This window comes from Lichenostomus cassidix, chromosome 1 (genome assembly GCF_008360975.1).
Source record: "Lichenostomus cassidix isolate B80296 chromosome 1, HeHo_3.0, whole genome shotgun sequence".
Taxonomy (NCBI): Eukaryota; Metazoa; Chordata; class Aves; order Passeriformes; family Meliphagidae; genus Lichenostomus; species Lichenostomus cassidix.
Genome location: NC_139479.1, coordinates 45498545 through 45510018, shown reverse-complemented (window position 1 = coordinate 45510018; position 11474 = coordinate 45498545). Strand labels below are relative to the sequence as shown.

Genomic DNA, 11474 nt, shown 5'->3' with positions numbered 1-11474 from the left:
CCTTCCTTCCTTCCTTCCTTCCTTCCTTCCTTCCTTCCTTCCTTCCTTTCCTTTCCTTTCCTTTCCTTTCCTTTCCTTTCCTTTCCTTTCCTTTCCTTTCCTTTCCTTTCATCTCTTTTTTTACACGTGGTTTTCATCTTACCCCTTAATCCAAAACCCACTGCCAGATGCTTACTCACAGCTGGGTGCTTATACAGCAGGTCAGGAACTAACTCAGAGGACTTAGCCTGTTTATAGTGACTGTAGGGGGAACCTAGAGGACTGCTCTTAACAGCCTAGCAGAGTAGTTATGTAGAAATCAAGAAGAGATGTTAACATCACAAAGGTCCCTGGTGAAACCAATAGATGTGCTGAGTCTCAGCTGCAGCCAGAACCTGAGAGTAGAACAGTATAGCATGAGGCACACATGAAGTGAATTAGAAATTGTTAGCATGGCTAGAATCTATTTCAAAAGTGAAAATACATAGTTACAGATAGATACATAAATACACATAAACACACACCACAGGCTGGTGGAATAAAGATTTGTGTTTCATTCCTACTTCAGTATCACTGGCCTGGTCCTGATGAGTTAATGTTTGTTGTCAATACGTCTTACAAGGGGAAATAAATAGCAAGCCAATGCATGGTGAGGAAGCAGTCTGTGACTTCAAAGTAAAAGAGGTCAGTCAATACATTTTACCAAGGTCTTTGTGTTATTTTCAAAGAATGTAATAGTTGTTTAGTATGTTTTGATCAATAAGTTTGACACACTGAGCATTTCAAACCATATCAATGGTCTACAAGTCTCCAAAAGGATCTCTGTTCTTTTTCTTTTACATAAGCCCCTTTTGTCCCCACTGAATGTCACAAAGGATTTCAGTATTTCTATAGTGATAGCTATCTTGCTTTCACAAAATTCTTTGAGAATTACATATTCAGCAGTATACTGGTTTTCTGCACAAGTCCATGAGAGATATCATTTATTAGATTTATATTACCCATGGGTGGGATTAGTACTTTTCTCAAACATGGGTACTAAGGGGCTGAATGTAGCAGGAAAAGAAAGGGAGGAAAAAAGTGTAAGAATAATCCCTTATGGAAATTTAAGATACAGTGTGTTATGACCCTGCCCTATATAAGAGGGTAACTCAGGTTCTTGCTTAAAGATCCCTTGGGGCGGATTAGAATGAAACAGACTTGGAATGATCAGGGTTTGCAAATATAGAAGCAGCTGTGTAAGTGAGCCAGTTGTGAAAGACAGGACATTGCCTCACAAAAAGAACTATCCCGCCTCTGCAGGGTCTGCATCTTATCGGCCTTCTTCCTTATCTGGCTCAAATCCCAGCTCGTAGCCTCCGGTGCTGGGTACTCACTCCCTCTGTCTTATGCGGATCAGGGGTTTCATCACCACACATATAACAGTCTCCTCCTCCCCTTTGGCTGGGCAGTGGGTGGCACAAACCTGGCCTCAGCAAAGCATCCTGCTGCTTTTGCAAATGGCCAATTGCTGGAGTCAGTAACCATTAACATTTCAATCTCTCACACAATGCTAAATTTTTATCTTTTTTTTGGTTCCATATATATTTTTTTCTATTTTTCTACACACATAAAGGAATGTATACTAATAGAATTTTAAGATATGCACGTATTTTAAATTCTTTCTTCCCATATTTTTTTAACTATAAAATATTTCTGCTTATCCACACAACATTATCAGGCTATTTTGAGAGTTTATCCATCTATGTGAGTGTATATACATGCACACATACATGGACATGGTACATACACATTTATAGCTTAAAAAAATGACATATTATTTCAGTATCATTGCAGGTAACCTAGATTATCTAGAATTACCCACTTCAAGGACTATGATTTCCTCTTAAAACTTGTGTCAGCAAGGTGTCACACAAGGCAAATGATATCTTTCATATCCTAGAACATCTAAAAGGATATTAAGTGCTTATGGGTCATCTCTTCCCTTAATGTTTCTTGAGCACAATGGGACCTCAAGCAAATATTTAAAATAAAGTTATTGTAGACACATGAAGTTATGGTCAGCTGAGGTCCACCAGATGCCTGATCATAGATATCTGATGTCACTTAATATGGTCAAAATTGTTCCTCCTTTTTCTAGTTTTCATTTCAGAAGGGGATGAATCTCCTCTGGATCCAGTGTCATATCTACCAATCCTAAACAGGTAACTTGGAAGTTCAATAATATCTCAAGCATTTTAGGATGGGGGTAATTTTAAAATTGAATTATCATCCCTAAAGTCTTTATTCATTTTGTAAAGATGATATCAATCAAAAAGGAAAGGGATGTGATATACAGATACCCATTCTTTTTCTAAAGTGTACTTGTTTCTTCCATGTTTTTAAAATTCTGTGAACCTTCAGGCAATAGAACAGCCATGTTTAAAAAAAGAAATTTCCATCTCCTGGGAATGAGTTTTTAATTTATCATAGATAGAATGAAATTAGATGTGTTCTGAAGGTGCCTATTTTTATTGACTATAGAGAGAGCTTAAGATAACTCACTCAGGCTTAAATAGGTATTTCTATGCTTCTAAATTTATGACAGACTAGATTTTTTCTTTGCTTACTTTTCTCTGTTCCCGAAGAAAAGTTGCACTGTATGGATGCAGAGTTATCAAGGCTACCTAGGCTCTCTTCACTGGTGATTTGAAGCTGTCAGCTCCAAATGAGTAAAAGATATTGAGGTATGGTTTAGATAATCCAGAACTTGCAAGATTTCGTTCTCATATTATTTCTGCAGAGAAAAATCAGGTTAACTAAAATGTATAAGAAATTAAAAGAATGGGATTATAAGGAATATACCAAGATTAGATTACCTTTCAATTGTTTCTTCAGTCACTCAAGTCTTCACAACATTGAAATATCAAGCTTGCTTATGAGGCAACACTACAGAATTTTCTTTTTTCTTAATTTATGTTCAGTCCTACACTGTTTTTTATTAATAAAGTGTAAAGTACTTACCTATTCTAGCCAGTAATTAGTAAAACTACAGAGGTAATTAAGACTTTAATTGTTTTTCTTCATTGATAACTAGAGTGGTAATATGTTCTTCTCTTTTCCTTGCCTGATAAGTCAGAAATATTGTTGCAGTAACAATAAAAAACAGAAACGCTGCTGCAGGCAGAAGTAACTATTGCTACAAAAGCTTCCTTTAAAATGAACTAAAATTAAATTTAGAAAAAGACAGATGTTTGTCCATGTGCAAAGAAAATAAGTTAAATTTGGAGAAAATTTAGAAGAATTTATGTAAATCAAGTACCTACAGTAGGACATGAGGAAATTAAAAGTCAAAAAAGACTAGAAGGAGGGCAATGACAGACATAAAAAAAGAATCATAGGAGATAATTTCTTAGAGTTTTGTAAATACATATACATATATATATATACACGCACACATGTATGTAATAACTGCTTTTAACTATAAGCATAAAACCCAAAATATCTATATTTCCCCTTGTCCCACCTCTACTTACATGTAAATTTGGGGTTTTTTTTAAACAACAAAAAAAAATTAATTATGTTGTGTAATCTAATGTAAACAGCCTAAAGGTTAAGGTCATGCAATTCCACAACAGATCAGTTTATATTTTCTGCACCTATCTGCCTTATTTGTTTGTGAATAGTGACAAACATCGTAATAAGTTTAAAACAGTGTCAAGACTGTTTTAAGGAAAGAAATATTTTCTTTTTGGCCAAAAGTAATTATAAACTATGTCAACTGCAGAAATGAAAGCTGCCTTCTATTTCATGCATGTAAATCTGAAATGAAACAGTCCTTTAGAATTATCAGTGTAAAAAAAATCTATTTAATGCATAAACAACATATTTGCATTTTGTAATAAAATTGCAAGCTCTTTGTTCCAGAATAATGCCAAAGCAAAACATTTTTTGTTGTTGAGACTCCATTTTGCTTAAATGAGAAAATGACATTCTAGATTCTTTCTCTTTCTTAGTTCTCCCTTTCAATGACCAACAACAATAACTTGGAAACAAAGAGGTACAGATTTGATCAGGGACTTGATTGTTGTTGATGAATACTGTAAATAGTTGGGAGACAATGTAAAATGGACATGACTGATGCACTAAACAATAGACAAGACTCCACAGATACAGATAGTTCAGTCAGAAAAATAACAACTAAACAAACAGATGCCAGTTAAACCTGAATTCTTTCCTAAGACAGATTTTTAGATAAAGTCAACGAGACACTAGTAATACTGAAATTTAGAAGCCAAAACGATGAACAAGAAAAATCTGAGCACGGGCAGATAGGTACTGAGCACTCTGCAAACCACAGATTTAAAGACTGGAGGTTTATGTCCTATATCTCTCACCAGGCCTGAGGTTATGAGCAAGCAGCTGCTTAAGTTATATCTCTCCCATATTACTCTGTTTTATTTCAGCTGGAAATAAATTCATGTATCTTGAATAACTGAAGTTGTATTGGACTTGCTTATCAATATTAGCTTATCAGAAATTTTGTTTTAAGGTTTGAGATTAGTTATCTTATTCTTTGGCTCAAGCTTTGGAACGTACAAGTTAGCTATGGTACTTCAAACAAAACCCCAAACCACCAAAACAAAACAAACCATGTCAGTTAATTTTAGACAGCTAAAAAAGAGAAGTCATTTGTAGAGAGACAGATTTCTCTGAGTTATTTTGGGTAATGATTTTAGGATGGAATTATTTATTTGGAAATCCTGACTTTTTATTTTGCTTTAAAGGATAACTAGCCTTGGCTTAATATTAAAGTACATGAGTTGCATGACACCTTGTAAGCTGACTGCACCTGGGTTCCCCTGATAGTCCATTAAGATAGACTAATCCAAAGCATAAGCCAAACAGTCTGTGTGTTAAATGAAGCACTGCCTAGAGCTAGCTGAAAGAAGTGTTCGATATTGATGAGTGTCCTTCAGTAGGCACTGAACTGAATGCGTGCATTTATCAAAGGTATCCAGTACTGGTGTCCATCAGTTATATAACAGAAATCTGCTAGGGTTCTGTGCCCAGAAATGTGAAACCTCAGTTCGGTTTTTTTTCCAAAACCCGGAGAAAATTCAACCTCCCTAAAGTCCAGGAAAGATCTTAACTGTTAGGCTATGACGCATTCTGGAAAAAGTTGTTACCATTTCCTCCACATGAAACTGGATCATTATACAGTCAAGAATGTGTAAATCACATACAATTCATAGATTGCATCACTGAAGAACAACTAGATGATTTGTTTGGGAGCAAAGAGCTGTAGGGTCAAAACAACATTTCTCCATTTATTTTGAATTAGTTAATCCCTACGTAAATAAACAGACAAAGGGAGAATTAGGGTGCTACTTTTCATTGTTCTGCCTGACTATAATGTTTTACAGAATAGATTACAGATTTTTTTAAGGGTGTAGGCCAAATAAACAGCCATGAAAAAAGTAAGAAGGGTTTGGAAGAGAATATAAAGTCTTACATAATAAGTGCTGCATGAATCACAAAGTGAGTCATAACACTGGATAGTGAACATTAAGAACAAGTTTATGTTTTTCATGTCTGTATTCTTAAAAATATTCTGTGGTGCTTCTGCTTTCATTCACTTTTTCCTGCACACTTTAATTAGGATAATTATCCAGCATAGGAAATTACTCTCTTTCATATATATAAAAACTGGTAGAAAGCAAATAATATAAATGTAGATTTTTCTTTCTCAAAGCAATATTTGCTTTTTGGGATATGTTATTTCATCTAGCGCAAAATTCTTTTGCAGTATCATTCATACCGTGGAGGAATAAATGACCTTTGTTAAATCTGCAGAGATGTTATCTGTTTTTTTCAACTCTTTGGTTACATCTTAAATGTGGATCATTCATGCTCCAGTACAGTCTTGGTCCCCGATCCTCTGGATGGGGAGAGCTTTTAGGGCACATCACTGCTCCCACCTGCTAGTACATTTTTTGTCCCTTCTACCTAAATCTGGGGAGGTTTTTAGAAGATGCACCCTTGGCTCTCACACTACAAGGAAATCAGGGTGCCTCAAACCTCAAGAGCTGAAAACCCATACCAGATCCCTCACTTTAATGCCTATGACTCACTTGTTTTTTCTTCTTCTTCATTAAACCATTATGGGGGAAATGGCTTGGCTTTGGGGATCCAGAATATGTTGTGGAATACCACCTTCACTGTGGAAATATGAGGTATCAGGGTCTGGGAGGGCTGCACAGGGCGGCTCCCACCCGGTCCGGGGTCTCTGGTCCGTGTAATTCCACCGGATCTGGTGCGCCCGGCCCCTGAGGTTCCGCGGCATGGCGTGAGTCTTCAAACCACGTCAGTTCAGCAGGAAAATAGTGAGACAAAGGAAAGAACTGGACTCCATCTCTGTTCTGGCAGGGAGGTTTATTTGGGGTAACGGGGAAAAGGAGGTTGCAGGGGAGGACAAGGCGGGAGGACAGGCAGTGACAGGGTAAGGGCTGCCAGCTCAGACAGGAGACTACTCTCTGATCTAGGCTCTGCCTTTTAAGGGGAAGGAGAGGGGGCAGGGGCTGGCTCTCTCTGAGCCAGTCCCAGGAGGACAAAGGGAAGATGGGCAGGAGGGTACACACCAATAGGTTTTGAGGTACAGCAGAGCATATTTCAAAATGAACCAATGGTATACAGAGCAGAGGGACAAAGGAGCACATGGAATCCTAAAAATTGCATTACTACAGAAATATATCCATGGCAAAAAACATTATGGAGAAGAGAAGATACTTCTTTCCTTACCATTTTTTTTTCTCTTTCCTGCAGCAATTTGTGAGTTTCTGCAAACAAAAAAGAAAATATTTTGAGATTATGGAAAAAAGTATTGATATCCTGACCATTCTTTTTTCTTTTTTTTTTTTCCTTTCTGGGGTTCACAAGAGAGGGGTGTGGAGGAAGAATATATAGTTATTTAGAATGGATTTTGGGGAGTGAAAGAAATCATACATAGTAACTGTCCATATTCCAGTAGGCAGAGAAAATACATGGCTGGTAAAAGTGAAAATATTTTAGCAGTCTCAAGAGAGTTTCCAGAAATTATATTTCACCTTGCTAGTGCTTCAATAGAAGCAGGAAAAGACATTTCATTTCCTCCTCCTTTATCATAGAGTAATTTATGATGCTCTGCAGCTTGTTGTGTTTTGTCACTCTTACTCTACATTCTTATTTTCTTCATTTCTTTTCTTCTTTTGCCTTTCTATCTAGGAATATTTCTGACATACATCACTGTCACAGGTTGCATGAGGATTAACCCTACTGACCTTAATTAGCTTCTCTATTTTATATTCTATTGAAAAAAGAATCCAAAGTGGGAAAATGTTCAAATTGCTAAATATTACTTCATTTCTGATTGAAGGCTTGATTTGCTTTCCTATTTCTTTCCTTATTTAAAAAAAAAACCCTGCTACTGATGAGTATTCTAACCATCAATACATTTTCTTTAAAAAAAATATTTTGTTAGAGAGAATTGGAATTTCAGTTCATGGGAACAACATTTTTTCTATTGGTTTTCAACAGAAACAGAATATCTATCTTTTGGAATAGCTGGACAGGAATATGAACTAGTGTTGTGTGGAGTGCTAAGGAACAGCAAACATAAAAAGGAAATTGACAGTCAGTGGAAATGGCAAAAAAAGCACTACATAAATATAGGAGTGATGCTCTAAGATTTTTGTAATCTGCTGAAATTCTACAGCTCTATCTACATTACTCCAATTTCTTGCTCTTCATACACATTTTGCCTGAAAATTGGAATTCGAAGTGCCTCTGCAGTTCTTTTTTTCCACCTGTCACAAAAAGGAAATGGGACCTGAATGAGATGTATTCTTTGGTCAAACAGATACAGACAAATATACCAGACAATTGGGGTTTGTGTCTGAAGATATCCCAGCAGGTTAACACATCAGACAGACTCATTAAACCTGCCCCATGAGTTTCAGAATGCATATTTGAGCACAAGTCTAGAAAATTGTAATATTCAAAATTCTAAAGAAATAGATGGATGGATGGATACATAGACACATAGACAGATAGATAGATTTAATAGAGCAAGATAAGGCCCAGGCTGTGTATATCATATATGCACAAAAGAGAAAATCCAACAGAATATAGTACAAAATGAAGAAAATATGGAAATGTGAATCCAGTGATACAAGAACTCAGCTGCAGCCACAAATGTAAAATTGTCAGATAACCCACAAGATGTGGTGTAGCACTCTGGCTTAACACAAGTAAGCCAATTGAGTCAGAAAATAAAACCAATGAGATAATAATAAAACCAAGTTTGCTACAGCACTTCTACATTATTATAGTTTTTATATTACTTTATCATTATTATTATTATTATTATTATTATTGTGTTTGTTTAATTTTGTACTGGTTTTACCTTGTCCTAGGTAAAAAATAATTAAGGTAAATTTAAATTAAATCCTCTGTATAATTCCAGTTACCTTACAGACATTATTGGATTGCTCAGAGAAGTATGTATTTCTTTAAGATGATTACACAAACTGACCTTAATGAATTTACACTACAATGACAAAAAGCAAATGGTAAGAGTATAATCATTAGCAAAACCTGTGGATATTTGTTTAAAGCATAAGCTGGGAAAATAAAGAAGCAATGAATTCCTAAATTCTTACATAGATTAATATAATAGGATTTGGAGCCATATAGCTGTGCTCTCTATACCAACGAATCTACATATACCTATTTCTGTTATAAACTGTCATGAGGTTCACAGTTTTGTAAGAGTATTCAGTAAACAAAATCTAAGCGTTCATTGAACACAATGGATTATATTGTTGCTCTGAAAACATGAACTTTTTGAAAAGTATAGAGATTATTTTTGCCGCTAAAATATTTAATCTTTATAAAAACTATTTCAATAGCAGAAAGAAGATCAAAATCAAGGTCTATTTCCTTCACTTATATTTATAATATAGAGGCAGAGAAGAACTAGAGGAAACTATTTCCTTCCCTTAGCAGATTTCATGATTAAAAATACTTACTTGGCCTTGCAAGGCAAATTGGCTTCTATCTTACAAGTCAAAGCTGTCTTTTAGCTCAAATGTAATGCTTTAAAAAATGGTACAGGATCCATCTGTGGTTTTGATTTGCTCTCTTCTAAAAAAATCTGTTGTCACTTCAATTTAGAATGTTGCCTTGCAATTTTATCACAAAATATTCACACAAAGCAGTCCTGTGTGTCAGTTAATTTATGCATACAGATGCTAGTGCGCACACACACACACACACACACACACACTGAGGCACATACTTTATACACTTCATCACATCTAAAAGATAGGAGTAAGAATTAATTTTGGCAATTATTTATTGCAAAGTGTAGGCTCAGACTTGTCACGTAGGAAATTTTTCATGTCTTCTTCAATAGTGGACAAAGCAATAATTTTCTATTCAACACTCAGCAATCAACAGATTAGGGGAAGATTACAGATAATGTTGTGAAAGGTGATTTTTAATCTTGTGTTTTGAAGCTGAACTAATTTTACTGAAACTTCCAATTATGAGAAAAGCATAGCACAGATTTAATGAGTTCAATGTGTGAATGCATTGGGGATTCATTTAGTGTACTGTAACTTCTAAAGCAATTAGAATTGCTTTGGTAACTCTGTAGCAGAGTAGTAACTCTGATACCCTTTTGATGTATTATATGTCCTGCAGAACTGACTTGTAGCTCCTCAGAATGTTTTCACTTACAGCATATCCTTTATTTCAGGCTCAGTGTTCTGGAAGTTGTACAGCATTTACATGAATGACATGTACACACATTTTTCATTGAGATTAATAGACAAAAACATCAAAGCTTCATGTATGCATTCATGTGACTCAGGTGCAATCACCCATAAGCATTTACCACCTTGTGGTTTGTGATTCTTTCTGCCCTTCTTTTCACCTCTTATGGAATTAGATTCCATTTTAATCAGTTCATCTTTCATACACTAGAAGTTCACTTCCTTTAATTATTATTATGGCAACACAACCACTTTTTTTTCTTTTCATCAGTAATTGGTCTCTATTACATTATAATTTTTCTCTGCCTAAATCCACCTGCTTTACTAGAGTACACTGAACCAATTTAACATCCTTCCTGCGGAACAGATTTAATACCAAGAAAAAAATATCTCCAGTGCTGGAAGCCCAAATTTAAGATTTAGACATAAAAATCCTACAGCTGGGTACCTTCCTCCCCCACTAAATTGATAAAGCTGCATTTAAACCTCAGAAACTGTGTACACGACAGATTGTTGCTATGGTAGTAATGCTGTTCTTTCTCATCAAACCTTTCCCTTGTGTGCTAGGTTGCACTTTGTTTGCAGTTACTTCTATTTCTTTGTCAGTTCTTGGCATTATGTCACAGTAAAAAAGAATTTTAATCAAGATTTCCCACTGAATGAAATAGGGATGTATGTGCACTATATTGTAATTCTATTAGCAATTCTATTGACAATGAAAATTTCTGCCTCTTTGTTCCTTGTACATTAAGCCATTTCTCATTTCTCTCATTGTATTTTTCCCCAGAGGACCCCAATATTTTTTTTCCAGTTTGCAAATCAATCCCAAACTGGCAACACTGTGAAACCACAAAGCATGTCACAAATACAGATGAGGAGAGCTATTGCAGAATGGTGTAATCATGTCACAGACATCACCTTCCCATCCCTTTTTCTTTTTCTTCTATCATTTGAGTAACAGAAGCCTCTTCCTAAAGCGACACCCACATACTGTTTAAGTGTTTTCAAATGCAGGTATACTGCTTAGGTGTCTACCCTCACTGGGTGTTTCTAGATACATACAAATCTTCATGATGGTTAATCACACAGGTGCAATAGACCACAAATGCCTTGCACAGGTGTGTGCCCTTGAGGCACAAGATAGAATTACAGTCCATCCATAGCAGAACATGAGTCTTCCCTTTCTAAGGGTGATCACCATGAGCTTTAGTGATCAAAGTCAAGGAATCCAAGAGAAGTAAATTATAGTTGGTTTTTTTGGATAATCAGCATGGCATAAAATTAGCATTCACATTACATAATAACCTCTTCTAAATTACTCTGCAGAGTATCTTAAAGATCCATTCCCTTTCATACAATAAATAGGTAACTAGTAAACTATTTTTTAAAATAGGTCCTTTATAGAAATATGATGACATTTTTGATAGGCTGACTAGCAAAAGTGTCTCTCAGGCTCTGTGTACATAACCACCTGCAGGTCTTTTTCAGACTGGTTAGTCATAAGCCATCATCTGAAAAGCCGGACACTATCAAGTGTGTATGATTATCTCTTCAAGTTTCACTTAAAGTATGTTATGTATCCTTATGTTGTCAAAGCTTCATGGAGCATCACGTTGATGTTCTCAGCTAACTGAAAATCTCAAAATCATAATATTTTGCTGGAATTTTTGATTCTGAATTTCTTTTTTTTTTTAATTTGCT

General features: G+C 35.6%; 2 long non-coding RNA genes across 2 annotated transcripts in view; one reads left to right on the top strand and one right to left on the bottom strand.

Moving 5' to 3' along the window:
* LOC146444612 (uncharacterized) overlaps positions 1 to 11474 on the bottom strand; it is a 254396-nt gene that overhangs the window by 212007 nt on the left and 30915 nt on the right. The gene's annotated exons all lie outside the window — the stretch shown is intronic.
* LOC146444611 (uncharacterized) overlaps positions 2140 to 11474 on the top strand; it is a 44101-nt gene continuing 34766 nt past the window's right edge. Inside the window, exon 1 of the long non-coding RNA XR_014850002.1 lies at positions 2140 to 2183. This is a non-coding gene — a long non-coding RNA (uncharacterized LOC146444611). The remainder of the gene's footprint in view (positions 2184 to 11474) is intronic.